At 44.7% G+C, this 15,629-nt stretch overlaps 1 protein-coding gene across 4 annotated transcripts in view; it reads right to left on the reverse strand.

Moving 5' to 3' along the window:
- Positions 1–15,629, reverse strand: part of LOC137628561 (uncharacterized) — a 206,332-nt gene that overhangs the window by 190,258 nt on the left and 445 nt on the right. The gene's annotated exons all lie outside the window — the stretch shown is intronic.

A 15,629-nucleotide genomic window follows, 5' to 3' on the forward strand; every position in this document is an offset into this window, starting at 1 on the left:
ACTGCCGCCAGTACGCCTTCAAGTTGAAATCTTCATCCTCGTCATCTTGGGCAGCATCCACACACGCAACGAGGTCCGCCAAGGTATTCTTCGTGTAGAGGGCCTTGAACGCCCTGATAACCCCCTGGTCCATCGGTTGAATTAATGACGTGGTGTTGGGTGGCAGGAACTCAACCTGAACGCCCTCACGCGACAGGTCAGTTGCGTGTCCACCAGCGTTATCCATAAGGAGAAGGATCTTGAATGGCAAGCCCTTCTCTAAGAGATATTCATGGACTTGCGGGATGAAACACTGGTGGAACCAGTTGGAGGTCAGCATCTTTGTAATCCATGCTTTTTGATTATGCATCCAGTACACGGGAAGGAGATTCTTATTTTCATTTTTCAAAGCGCGAGGATTTTTCGACTTATAAATAAGCCCCGGCTTTAACAAAAATCCAGCAGCATTGCCACACATCACGAGGGTAACGCGATCCTTGAATGCCTTAAAGCCAGAGGCTTTGGCTTCCTCTTTGAACAGGAAAGTTCGCGACGGCATTCTCTTCCAAAACAAGCCGGTTTCATCCATATTAAACACTTGTTCCGGCTTGTATCCACCTTCAGCGATAATGTTCTTGAAAGTCTGGTTCACGTAAGTTTCAGCAGCGGCAGTGTCAGCGGAAGCAGACTCCCCATGCAGGGAAACGCTTTTCAGGGCGAAGCGTTTCTGAAACTTCGCGAACCATCCTTTGCTTGCGGAAAAACGTTTCTGAGGCTGGGAATCAGTGGATGTCCCTGGTTGAGGATCATCTGCATCATCATCATCTTCAGCATGGTTGCCGTCGTCGTCTTTAGGTTCCTTTGCAGCAAAATTCTCATATAAGCTCAAAGCCTTTGTTTGGATGGTGTTCGTATCCAACGCTATGTTCTTCTTCCGGCAGTCGGCAATCCACACAGCTAAAGCACCTTCCATGCGTACGATCGTTTTATTACGCGTTGTAACGACTCGCTTCGCTGATCTGCTAAAGGTGATTGCAGCAGTCTTTCTAATGTTCGCCTCGTCCTTTTTGATATAGCGAACGGTGGATTCGTTGATGCCAAAATGGCGGCCGGCGGCCGCGTAACTTCTACCATCTTTTAACATGTCGAGAAGCGTAATCTTCTCAGCTATCGTCATCATCCTTCGGTGGCGTTTAGGCTCACTACCAGCCTTACTAGAAGCAGAACGCTTGGGAGGCATTGTACAGTAGGATTTAACAGAAAGTTCAACAAAAAGTTCAACTTAAAACAGTTGCACACAGCACAGATTAAACTTCACAAACTTAAGAACGTCTACTCAGCAATACGCGGAAAGAGAAAGTGAACGATCCAGCCCCGCGAGAACTTTGATGCTGCGGGTAGAAGATGCGGGCAAAACACCAATCACAGGCTAGATAACAAAACTTGAGTTTTGATTCGTCATCTATCAGCGCTTGAACCAATCACAACCCGTCTTACAGTACTATGATGCGTTGGTTACTCATAGAAGATGCCCCGCGCATAATGAACGTACGTAGATTAAGTACAATACCGTAATAATAATAAATAATGATAATAATACTGTACAGTAATAATAATAATAATAATGATAATAATAATAACAATAATAATTTTATTAACAACAACAACAATAATAATAATAATAACAATAATAATAAAAATTTACGTACGCTATTTTACGCCTCTCTCTCTCTCTCTCTCTCTCTCTCTCTCTCTCTCTCTCTCTCTCTCTCTCTCTCTCTCTCTCTCTCGTACGCTTACAGTATTCGAAATGTGATTTTTGCAACACAGAATATTATTGGATGCAGTACTGTACTACGTACGTATACATACAAAAGATTCATGGAAAAGAAGCACATCCATTACAGTACACACCATTCTAATATGGTATGACTGCATCTGATTTGCGTTTCATGTTCGATTTAATTTTACTACGTACTGAATTATCGTATGATCACATTCTCTTTTCGTGTTTTATTTCTTTCTGTGCTGAATTATATATCATATGTAATGCAATGAACAATCAGTAAGAGCAGATATTACTAATTACAGTATTAATGGAATTACAGGTAACAAAATATCGTATTTGGTTGTCTTCAGATTTCGCGGTATTTTCGAATTTTCCGGAAAATCCGCGATATGTATATATATATGGGTTATGGGAAAACCCCGCGAAGTGGTGAATCCGCGATTGTCGAACCGCGAAGTAGCGAGGATTCACTGTAATATATATCCTGTCTGAGATATGCCCACCAAGCAAGTGAAATATTGTTCCTACACAAATATTTAACTTTCTGATCTGTCCACGAGACTGGCACGATCCTCGCATCCAGGCGAGTTTATTTTCTTCAGGGTACTTCGAGATGTTCCTCTTGTCCAAACAGGACCTCCCTGCCAGGGGGGCAGGAAGCCATGTCATTGTTTATGCCACTGGTAGTGACATATAACGGAGATGTCACGGTCTCTAAGGTCACCAGACCATAGGAATATTGTTTGAAGTAGAAGGCACTTTGAAATGGGGAAAAACCACGATACAGTACACTAATTCTCCGGTACACTTCCATCAGGACGCCATGGTTTGAGCAATCGAGAGAAGAACCAGAGGTTCATCTTTTACTGCATCTTGGAAGATGGAATAGAGCAGAAGTCAGAATTCTGCAACCTGAATTTAATGACGAACAGGCACAAGAGGTCCGATAGGGAAATGTTCGATCGCAAGCTTCCCAAACAGTACAAAGGAGACTGATCCCACAGTGACTAGTCACTCCGATGGTCTTACAACAAGATGATTTATCAACATTAATATAATCATGTCTCTTGCCGATCATACACCCCACCCCACTCCATCTATATCACCCTCTGAAAGGGGAAGGGAGCAAGGGCAGTGGCTATCATCGTGCAGAAGGGTATACATGGTTGGTCTCCGTATAAGACCAAGCAGTGAGAGCATGTGTATGAACATCTGTACCAAAAGATATACTCTGGGAAGGTGATGGTCCTGATACAAATCAAGGCATTAACATACAGTCTCTCTCATTGGCACTAATAGTGATTCTCTCCACGTCCTTCAAAGTGTGCGCATTACCGAGGAGTCCTTGAAATATCTCAGGGTAAGAGAGAACAAAAGCAATTACAATGTCCTAACTAGAATTATGTTTCCAATACCCAGCCCTTCTCTAAAATGATATTTTCATAAAATAAATTTTTGAACATACTTACCCGGTAGTTATATATATAGCTATACGTCCCTGACATCACGGCAGAAATTTCAAAACTCGCGGCAATCGCCGATTGGGTAGCCAGGTGTACCACCAGTGCGCCCTCTAGCCAGGTACCTGGAACCATTCCAGTGATTCCTCAGATCTTCCATGCCCATAGGTCTCTAGAGGGGAGGAGGGGGGGAATTAAATTATACAGTATATAACTACCGGGTAAGTATGTTCAAGAATTTATTTTATTTTGAAAATATTTTTAAACATTTGACTTACCCGGTAGTTATATATATAGCTGATTGACACCTTTGGTGGAGGGTCAGAGATAGCCAACATTGTTGGAATTTTACTTAAGAGTTAATAAACAAGCTTAAGGGTTCGTACCTGATAAGGAAGCTGACTTCAATGAATTCCTGCCTCATTATGTCTGCTTTCCTTAAGAGATCCAGCGATCCACCCAGGGGGCTGAACACCTCAAAGGGCTGTCAAACCGGTGTAAATACCTCTATGTGACAGGACCACCTCCAATACCCTTGTTCCGGGCACTCTGAAGGAACAAAACTGACCACCTGACTAAAATCAATGATTGTGGAAGACTGTCGACCAATCTCCACAAACAACCATAGAAATAAAACAGTTCCAGGAGAAGAAAAGGGTATTAGGTTAAGGAAATGTAGTGGTAGATCCTTCCCCCACTAATGCACTTGCTGCTACGAATGGTCCCAGAGGGTCTTGACACGCTTCAAATAATGTGAAGCGAACAGATTTACTCCTCCAAAAGGTTGTGTCCATAATGCTCTGCAAAGATCTATTCTGCTTGAAGGCTACAGAAGTTGCTACAGCTCTAACTTCATGAGTCTTAACTTTCAAAAGTTTGAGGTCTGCCTCACTGCAATGCAAATGAGCCTTTCTTATTAAGAGCCTGATGAGGAAGGATAGGGCATTCTTCGACATCTGTAACGAGGGCTTCTTGACCGAGCACCAAAGAGCTTCTGACTTGCCTCATAACTCTTACGTTCTGTCCAGGTAGAACTTCAGGACTCTTACTGGGCATAGGACCTTCTCCAATTCTTCACCAACCACATCCGAAAGGTTCAGAATCTCAAAAGCCTTGGGCCAGGGTCGAGAAGGGCGTTCGTTCTATGCAAGAAATCCTAGTTGCAAGGAGCAGATAGCTTTGTTATCTCTAAAGCCAATGTTCTTACTAAAAGCATGAACCTCACTGACCCTTTTAGCTGTCGCCAGACTGACCAAGAATAGAGTCTTCATAGTGAAGTCCTTAAAAGAAGCTGAGTGCAAGGGCTCAAACCTGTCACTCATGGGGAACTTCAGGACTATCCAGATTCCCGGCTGGTGATTCCTGGTGCCGTTCCTTAGATGTTTCAAAGGATTTGAGAAGGTTCTGCAGGTCTTTATTACTAGAAAGGTCTAAGTTTCTGTGCCTGAAGACAGCCGCTAACATGCTCCTGTATCCCTTGATGGTAGAAGATGAAAACCTAAGGTTCCTTCTAAGGTCTAACAGGAAGTCAGCAATCTGAGTTAAAGAGGTACTGGATGAGGAAACAGAGTTAACTCTGCACCATTCTCTAAAAACCTCCCATTTGGATTGATAAACCTTGATGGTAGAAGTCCTCCTTGCTCTTGCAATAGCCCTAGCTGCCTCCTTCGAAAATCCTCTAGCTCTTGTGAGTTTTTCGATAGTCTTAAGGCAGTTAGATGTAGAGCTTGGAGGTTTGGATGGTACCTTTCCAAGTGGGGTTGTTTGAGTAGATCTACTCTTAATGGAAGGCTTCTTGGGGTGTCCACCATCTATTCTAGTATCTCTGTGAACCACTCTCTTGAGGGCCAAAAGGGGGCCACTAACGTCAATCTGGTTCCCTCGTGCGACACAAACTTTTGCAACACTTTGTACAGAATCTTGAATGAGGGAATGCGTACACGTCAAGGTGGGACCAGTCTAGAAGGAAAGCGTCTATGTGGACTGCTTTGAGATCTGGCACTGGGGAGCAGTATGTTTCTAGCCTCTTGGTCTTCGAGGTTGCGAACAGATCTATACACGGACGACCCCAAATCCGCCACAGGTTCTTGCAGACCTCTTGATGAAGTGCCTATTCTGTGGACAGAACTTGATCTCTCCTGCTGAGGCTGTCTGCCATCACGTTCTTTTCCCCCTGAATGAACCTTGTTACAAGGGTTACATTCTTCTCTTTTGCCCAGATGAGAAGAACCCTCACAGTCTCGTAAAGGGACCTCGAGTGGGTTCCGCCTTGTTTGGCTATGTAGGCCAATGCTGTAGTGTTGTTGGCGTTGACCTGCACCACTCTGTTCAATACTGACCCTTCGAAACCTTTGAGGGCCAACAGGACTGCTAACAGCTCCTTCTGGTTGATGTGGAGGCTCTCCTGATCTTTTGTCCACAGACCCGAGATCTCCAACATGCCCAGTGTTGCTCCCCACCCCGAGTCCGAGGCGTCGGAACACAACACAAGGTCTGGGTTCCTCTGTTCCAGGGAGAGACCTTCTTGAAGTTTGCCCGAATCGTTCCACCACTGAAGGCAACTTCTTACGGATTCCGTAAGGGGAATGCATCTTGTCTCTAGAACCTTTTCCTTGTCCCAATGACGATTGAGGTGGAACTGAAGAGGACGAAGATTCAGCCTTCCCAGGGAGACAAACTGCTCCAACGAGGAGAGGGTTCCCAGCAGACTCATCCACTCTCCCACAGAACACTTACGTTTATTTAGAAAGGAATGAAGTTTCAGGAGGGCTTGCTCCATCCTTGAGGGCGATGGAAGAGCCCGAAAAACTTGACTCTGAATCTCCATCCCCAAATAAAGGATCTTTTGGGGTGGTATCAGTTGAGACTTGTCCCTGTTTATAAGAAGACCCAGTTCTTCTGATAACCTCAATGTCATTTGTAGATCCTCCCGGCAGCGATTGTAGGAATGAGCTCTGAGTAGCCAGTCGTCCAGATACAGGGAGGCTCTGATACCTCTTGAGTGTAGTATGCTTGCTACATTTAGCATCAGCTTCGTGAATATTTGAGGGACGGTGCTGAGGCCGAAACACAGGGCCCGAAACTGGAAGACTTCCTCCTTGTAAACGAATCTCAGGTAATGCTTGAAGCTCAGATGAATGGGGATATGGAAGTAACCATCCTGGAGGTCTAAAGAGACCATCCAGTCGTCCTTTCTTACTGCTCCTAGTACAGACTTCGATGTCTCGATGGAGAACTTGTCTTCTGAACGAAGGCGTTGCGGGCACTTACATCCAGGACTGGTCTCCATCCCCCCGAGTTCTTGGGAACCAGGAATAAGCGGTTGTAGAAACCTGGTGACCGCAAGTCTCGCACCCACTCTATTGCCTCCTTCTCCAACAAGAGACATATTTGAAGTTGCATAGCCTGCCTCTTTGACTCTCTGTATCTGGAAGAGAGGTCTATTGGAGCTAATACTAAAGGAGGTTTCCTTATGAATGGAATTTTGTATCCCTCCTTCAGTAATTGAACGGACCAAAGGTCTGCTCCCCTCTCCTCCTAAGCTTGCCAGAAGTTGTTCAGTCTGGCTCCTACTGCTGTCTGAAGGCGAAAGCAGTCAGAGTCTGCTTCCCCCTGGTCTGGATCCTCTTCTCCTTGCTCTCCTTCCCTCGGGTCTGGAACTACCCCTACTGAAAGACTTCCCTCAAAAGGGCTGCGAAAATTGATGGAATGGGGCTTCTTCCTTCGGCTTGCGGCTAGTGAAGGAAGTAGGTAGGACCTTCCTTGCTGTCTTTGACACCAAACCTTGAGTGGCCTTTTGGGTTAAAGCAGAAGAAAGCTCTCTGACCAGCTCTTGAGGAAAAAGATGAAGAAAGAGGTGCGTACACCAATTCAGACTTCTGAAAGGGTGTAACCCCAATGGAAAGAAAAGAACACATTTGGGCTCTTTTCTTAAGGACCCCCGCCGAGAAAAGGGCTGCCAACTCATTAGATCCGTCTCTTACGGCTTTATCCATGCACGACATGATGTGGATGATACTATCAGTATCAACATCCTTTAAGGGCGAAACCTTTTTCCCCAAGGCTCCCAGAGTCCAATCAAGGAAATTGAAAACCTTGAAGGCTCTGAAGACCCCTTTGAGAAGATGATCAAGTTCTGAAGTTGACCACAGAATTTTGGTCCTTCTCATGGCCGTCCGACGAGGAGTGTCTACCAGACTTGAGAAGTCTCCTTGGGCAGAGGCAGGAACTCCCAAGCCGAGAACTTATCCCGTCTCATACCATACGCTAGATCTGGAGGCCAATCTAGCCCTTTTGGATTGCATCCAGTCTCCCAACATCCTCAAAGCTCTCTTTGATGATCAAAAAAAGAACCATCTTAGTAAAAAGAGACTCCTTCGCCGCCTTCCCTAAGGTAAACTCTGAAGGAGGTGAACGAGGAGCAACAGGCACAAAATAATCCGGAAACTCTTCCATAAAAACTCTGAGTTTCTTAAAGTCAAACAAAGGATGAAGGGTCTTAGGATCTTCTCCTTCCGAGAATTCCTCTAACAGCTCAATAAGGGAAAGCTGATCATCGATACTTTCCTCCAACACTGCTCTAACCGAAGTAGAGACGTCTTGATTACCATGAGACAACTCCTTAGGGTCCTGACTTCTGGCGTCAAGGGGTCCAGGATCATCACGTCTAGCGTCACGTTGTTCAAACGATTGACGTTCAGAACTAAGAACCTTGCGATCATTACAATCGGAACTTAGTCGCTCACCATCTCGACGCTCGGTTCGACTGGCGTCGTCAAGACGTCCGAGGCTCTTACGCTCGGCGTCACGTCTGGCTGCTTGGCGCTCGGCGTCACGTCTGGCTGCTTGGCGCTCGGCGTCACGTCTGGCTGCTTGGCGCTCGGCGTCACGTCTGGCTGCTTGGCGCTCGGCGTCACGTCTGGCTGCTTGGCGCTCGGCGTCACGTCTGGCTGCTTGGCGCTCGGCGTCACGTCTGGCTGCTTGGCGCTCGGCGTCACGTCTGGCTGCTTGGCGCTCGGCGTCACGTCTGGCTGCTTGGCGCTCGGCGTCACGTCTGGCTGCTTGGCGCTCGGCGTCACGTCTGGCTGCTTGGCGCTCGGCGTCACGTCTGGCTGCTTGGCGCTCGGCGTCACGTCTGGCTGCTTGGCGCTCGGCGTCACGTCTGGCTGCTTGGCGCTCGGCGTCACGTCTGGCTGCTTGGCGCTCGGCGTCACGTCTGGCTGCTTGGCGCTCGGCGTCACGTCTGGCTGCTTGGCGCTCGGCGTCACGTCTGGCTGCTTGACGCTCGGTCTCATGCGGATCAGTATCTCGACGTTTAACAGGAGGATCCTTATAACGTCGTTCAATGTCGTGTTTAAGTGCTTGACGCTTGGCGTCATGACTACCATGCCCTCGACACTTGGAAAGCTGTCCGTCGTCAAGCGCCTCTTGAATTATTGCCTTCCGACGCTTGGTGTCAAAGTAAGAAGCTTCCTGACGCTCGGGGTCTTGGCGAGCCACTCTCTTGTTGTCAGCAGGCTGATAGACTTGCATGAGAGAAGAGCGTTTCTGCTGCATATCTTGCAGCATACTAAAATTAGGGTCAACTTGTTGTTGCGAAACAGATGATGTTACTTCTACCAAAAGCTCGCTTTCAATGTTGCTCCAGGAATGCGCAGAGCGTCCAGATGGCGACAACCAGTCTGAAGGTGGAGGAGCATGAACCGAGGTCATGCCTGACTCAGAAAATTGTCCTGCAACAGGCTGGACTGGACGCTTGACAGTTTCTGAGATCCTTACAGGGAGCTTAGCAGGCAAGCCTTTTTCGGAAGAAGGAAAACGCTCCGGACTACTCCAATGACTACAACCAGGAGCTTGCGGCGTCATGACAGGACGCTGATCAACAGTATCCATCTTCCTCTTCAGAAGTCTGGAAGCTTGACGCCAGCCCGTCTGGGCGCTGCGTCATCCGAAGATGATGTAAACACTTTCACCTCACCTTTCCCATGGTGAGGGCAAGCGTCCCGTGAAACGTCAACAGGTACGCTCGAGGGGACGTCTGCTTGGGCATTAACGCCACTCGTTTCCTTTCGCCGATCGACATTCCTTCTCCCAGGGGTTGGGGAGCTTGGAAGAGGTCTAAGGCTAGGTGAACGACAGGTCCTAGTAGACGCACCCTCCACTGCACTAAATAAATTAACCGCACTTTTAGCACTGACACTAGCACTTTTTAATTGATTAACATCGGACATTAACTGGTTTCTGTCCGCAGAAAGCGATTCAACTCTTACGCCCAGGGCTTGAATAGCAACCATCATGTCCTTTAGACTTGGTTCATCAGCGGTAACAGTAGTGGGATCTGTAACTGCCACTACAGGGGAAGGATTAGGTTCATTGACACGGGAAGAGGAATAATCTCTAGAAGAACTTCATCTAATCCTATCTCTCAAGTTTACGAGTGTAGCAGTCAAATTTTAACCACTCACTCTCAGACAACAAAATACATTCATCACAACGATCCCCCAACTCACAAACTTTACCTCTGCATTTTACACAAATGGAGTGGGGATCAATAGAGGCTTTAGCAAGCCGGGTCTTACAACCTCTCATACACTTTCGAAAAGATTTAGGAGGGTCAGTCATTTTGAATATTTAGAGAAGAGATCAAACGAGCAAGGGTCAAAATAACAAAAGTTCTATAGAGGTTCAAGAAAATCCAAAAGTAAATCCAAATTCGAGAGAAAGCCAATAACCAAATAGTACACCACCAAGATAACTGCAATAATTCAGGTTAACGAGTGAAATATCCAACGATGTCGCCGGTGCGGCGGCAGGGAAGATCTGAGGAATCACTGGAATGGTTCCAGGTACCTGGCAAGAGGGCGTACTGGTGGTACTCCTGGCTACCCAATCGGCGATTGCTGCGAATTTTGAGATTTCTGCCGTGACGTCAGGGACGTATAGCTATATATATAACTACCGGCTAAGTCAGATGTTTAAAAGTATGTGACAAGAGTGTACTCAGGTCGTTTCTCAAAGTGGATAAGTTTTGGACCGAAACAACCCAGGAATGTCCCAGTACAGGAAACGGATAAGGGTTTAACCAGCCATGATTGAGCTTCGTCTCACATGAATCCTAGCACTGGATATGGAGGTGTCAGTTCCCATAACTTGTTGGCAAGGCTTCTGTGTTTAGGAGACCTGCTGCGCCAGCATAGTGTTGAAAGGATGGATTCAAGTCACAGTTCCCCTCCTTGAATTGTAGATGATCTTGGTGAGGACCAACAATCTCTAATGTCTCTGTGGTAAGCCATCCAAGTGCTAAGCAGACGTAATATTGTTTTCAACGCAGTCTAGTGACTGTCATTCAGGACTTGGAAAAGGAAAAGTCTTGCTCACTGCTGCTAATGCGGCTGGAATGCATAGTAGTCTATCTAGAAGACTTAAAAAATTCTTTGAAGAAGGAAAACAAAGAGAGTAGTGTCCCACTTCCTAATGAAAGAGCAAGCGCTCGCTCTCTTGTATGACAAGAGCACTTGTATCCAAACAAAGTGTTGGGTACAAACCCAGTACATACCACTCTACCTGGTATGTACTGCTTCACATTCCACTTAGTATCTACCCAAGAGCAGTATGTATTATCCTCACATACGAAGGGAGAGGTCAATCAGAGACCACCGTGTCCAACTGATGCTTCTCTGACGACAATGTCTTCTTGAAGCAGTAATAGCACTAGGCACAGAGTCCCAGCGCTTAATTCCTAACGCCTGAAGGCCCCCCGAATGAGACAAGAATATACCAGGATCCCTTCGCCTAGTGTAATGTTCTCGGTGCCACTGTCTCATACAGAATGTAATGTTCATCAGGTGGTCTTACGAGCATGTAGGGTTCTTGCTCTTTGGGAGCCGGTGTGCAGGGATCATGAGAGTGGCAGGTTCCCGGAACAAATCTGTGGAATCCAGCTATGACTCATTCCCAGAACATATCCGGGAGGAGCGGAAGTCCTGTGGGAGGTGATCTAATGAAGTCTTCAGATATTTCTAGGGTGCACTGGTGAACGTAATATAGAAATGATGGTATGCTGCTGCAGGAGGGAGTACAAAAACAGGGGAGGCCTGTCCCTGTAGGAGCACTCCAATGGGTGAGCTAACTGGTGAAGGTGCATGAAGGGTTAAGAGCGACAAGTGCATGCAAACAGGTGGCTAAGTTCTCTTAAAAATAGGAATATCTTACTCTTCCTTGTCTTAATAAGGGAAAGCCTGAAAAACACTCATGAGCATGCATGAACAGGTGAGGGCGCACTCCTACTGGGGTGTACGTGTAAGCACCTTCTGGAACGCTCCCATAGGAGTGCGCTAGTGGGGGCGTACACAGAGATGCAGCCATGAATGGACGCACAAACAGATAAGGGGGCACACAAGTTGTCTTCTCTTTGTCCTCTGTAAAGGGAGTCGAGGAGCTTCTGAAGCAGCACTGTCTCTCCCAGTCACACAAACACAAAACCTTTCGATCAGTCTTTAAGACTTTCTTCAAGAGAAAAGGGAGGGCAGGGCCCTCTCTTCCCTCCCAACCGACAGTGCGAGAGGAGAGAAAGGAGCGTTCTTCGGAGTCCTCCGCGTTGTCTCATCATCTCCCTGGTCATCTTATTCTTAGCCTTCAGTGAAGGAAGTCTTGAGGAACCCTGATACAGCTCTGTCTCTCTCACCTGGAGCGAAACAGTTGGAGTCGCATACAGTCAGAGCTCAGTCTTTGCAGCTCAGAGATCCGTATACATAACATTTAAATTGAGTTTCACAGATTTGCAAACTGTTGCTCCTAGCCAAACATTTTCAAACTGACCACAATTCTTTTCACCCACCCTTTCCCATGCCATTTCCCTACCTGCACAACCCCACATCTCACGCTGACTCTCCCCCAGCGACCATCATCATGAAAGAACTCCCACAAGTGTTGAAGCAACAAGTGATCTTCTCTTATCGATGCCATAGTCTCCAAGAGAGCAGCTTCACCTTCTCAATAAGTGCAAGGAAGGGATGTCGTATGTAGCCATAGGACAACTTTTCAGGCTGAGAGTACAGTGAGGTAAGAAGAATGCAAAGATGATTCATACTACCATGGCTGAAAGTGCCCCACACAGTGCAAAAATTATAACAAAGATGAAGGAAAAGTGCATTACCCAAATGAAAAATTCCGTTTTTGTGGATGAGGAGTCAGCATGGCAAGGAAATAGCCATCAACTCGTTCATCACCTATGGAAAAGCCATGACTCTATTCCACCATTTCATACAAGACGAATGTACGCCTTTCCGAACAAGCAAAGGCTGGTTTGTGAAATTTAAAACGCATTTTTCATTGCAAAACATATAAATTACTAAGGAGTTGGGTTGTGCTAACCAGCGGAACTTCTTTAAATCAATGAGGAGGAAGGGTACAAACCAGATGACAATTTTGGAAGTAATTTGTATTTTTCCTAACAATACAAACCTTATCTATTTATAGGGGTATTACTTTCGGCGAAGTTGAAAGGAAGAGCCATTAGAATTTAGCGAGGGTTAACTACCCACCCCACTAGTTAGTGGGGAGTAGTGGGGGTAGCTAGCTACCCCTCTCACCCACACACCTGTGATTGTGCTTCACTTTGCTTGAAGGTAGTACTTTGACGGGAGATAGGGTTGGCGGGCAATCATATACAAATAGCTAAGGTTTGTATCGTTAGGAAAAATGGCAAATTCAGAGAGAATTTGTATTTTTCCCTAACTAATACAAAATAAAATGTAGAATTAGATCATTATCCTACTTCCAGCTATTCTATTATTCTATTTGATTCATTTATTTTGTTTCTTTTAAATTTTTTGTTTTTGGTTTCCTTACGAATTTCAATGGCAAGAGGCAGAACAGCTGCTTTTCAACACTGAAAAAACTTTTTTAAGTAGCACCATAAATTTAGAAAGTCTAAATATACTTGCAGTACTTTCAATGGAGAAAAACAGTCCTCAGTTGTCTGTCATCCAGAGATCAAGAAGAAAATAATAGATCTTTTCGTTCAAATTAAAACAAGAAAAATTCATCTAATTTCTGAATGAATGAATGAAGCTTGAACAGTAAAAATTTAGGTTATAGTAGCCTAAGTAAATAAAGTTTGATCATATTCCTTTTTAAATTCTATCAAGTTTCTGAATACTGTACATTTACTTACACCCGTTTGTTTCCTTCTACAATATTAAAACATAGGTTTCAAATTGTCAAAACAGCACTCTCCCCCCCCCCCTGAATTTGGCCACGAGCTGCTAATGACTCCCGGTGTAGTTATTTTTTTAAAAAACTCATCATGTTATCCCTCCAAGGTTGAAGCGTTCCAAGTGCAATTCTGGTAAGGATTTATTTGTGATTTACTTTATCATAATGTAAAGATATATTTGTGATTTACTTTCAGTTTGTGACCGGGAAAGGGATGTCCAGGGGGTTTAAGCCCTTGCTGGATCTGGTCCGTGACCTGGGAAGGTTTATTACCTGGGAAGAGGGTTCTTGGGGCTTGCCCCCCCCCCACAGGTCTGTGACCTGGGAAAGTTTGTGACCTGGAAAGGAGGTCCGGGGGCATGATCTGTGACCTGGGAACCACTAGGTTAGGTGGTAAATTACACGGGACAACATTTCTCAGAGAAAAAATTTTTCTACTACAGTAAATGATGTGCTTTCAACGAATTTGACCTTTATTTCCACTGCAAATAAGCCATTCTACTGTTATGCATTATGGGGATCCCAGCTTCCCCACAGATACAAGTGGGAATCTGGGATTTTGAATGTGCAAAAACGGGTAAAAACGTGATGACAACACTTTTGAGGTTTTTAAAAGGGTACAGAACCTAAAAAACCCACCTAACCTAACCTAGTAGCTCTCACGTCACAACCCCTAACCAGGGGCTTCCCTTCCCAGGTCACAAGACATGGATATTAAAACTTTTGAGGTTTGTAAAAGGGTACAGAACCTAACAAACCCACTTAACTTAACCTAGTAGTTCCCAGGTCACAACCCCTAGCTGGGCAACCCTTTTCCTAGATCATAACCCATAGCCGAGGGACAATGCCCAGGACACCCCTTCCTAGGTCACGGATTAAATGTAAATCACAAATAAATCCTTACATTATGATAAAGTAAATAACAAATAATTCCTAACCTTATGATACAAACATCTTTTTGTTTTGGCAATCTTTACAGAAGCATTGCAGTAAATGTGCTGGTCTCCCCTAAAAACTAAGTCAGAATCGCACATGGGACACTAACCTTTTAGGGATAGCACAATAAGCTTTGAAAAAATTATTAACTACACCAGTAGTACCGTGAAACTTGGCTATAGCATCGAATTAGCCAAATGCGCAGGCATTACCCTAAATTTGGGGAAATTATCCTAAATTTAAGGGTAATAACCAAAATTTGGAGAAATTACTTTAAATTTGGGAAAAATTCCCTAAATTCAACAGACTCCATGACTGACATCCTACACTTATCAAAACTACAAATGAACTGAACGCCAGTTTTTTCCATTACTCAAATATTTCAGTCAAACACGGATACCAGTAGATGTTAAGCAGTAACTGTATTACTCCACTAAATTCTTTTAAAAATATGTTTTCGACTCAAGTCCTTCGTTATTGCTTATGAAACCAATACATCATAATAATGTCACAGCTCTCAGCCAATGAACTGTAATGGGAAATGATTGTGCTTGCGTAATAAAGTCAGTTAAAGGGTCATTAAAAGCAAACATTGTCGTACTACAATAATACCAACTAAATTTCTTACATAGCTTTTCGCATGCTCTTTCAATGTAGATTATTATATTTTTTAATATCGAGAGCGTCATGCTTCTGAAGTTTTAACTAGGATCTCCCATACTTTGTGCAATTTTTTGTAGACTTATTATGCGACACAGAGAATAGTGTATAGAGAAGAAAAGGTTAGTTTTACCATTGTTTATCGATTCGCCAGTAAATTTTCCCCACCCAAACCCCTGGTTCCCATTGGGCGGACCCCATTACCATAAGATATATCAGGGTATATCTATCTTATTAACTATTTATTTGCAAGGGAAATAAAAGTAATTTTCAAAGAAAACAGGAATTTTTCTAAATATAACCCAATCCTTTTATTAGTAAAGTTTGCCCTGTGTTTTATTAGAATACAGGTTAAGTTAGGGGAGTTTGTTAGGTTCTCAGGCATTTTTACAAGTCTCGAAATTGTTAAATAACCACATTCTATCCTGGTTTTGCATACCCATATTCCCAGGTTTCCACCTGTGACAGGGAGGGGGGGGGGTTCATTACAGAAGAACGACTTATTTGCAATGGAAATAAAGGTCAAATTCATAGAAAGCACCATATTTATTGTAGGAAAAGCAGTTCTTCCTATCAGAATTGTAGCCCTG

The sequence above is a fragment of the Palaemon carinicauda genome, chromosome 2 (genome assembly GCF_036898095.1).
Source record: "Palaemon carinicauda isolate YSFRI2023 chromosome 2, ASM3689809v2, whole genome shotgun sequence".
In the NCBI taxonomy this organism is placed as follows: Eukaryota; Metazoa; Arthropoda; class Malacostraca; order Decapoda; family Palaemonidae; genus Palaemon; species Palaemon carinicauda.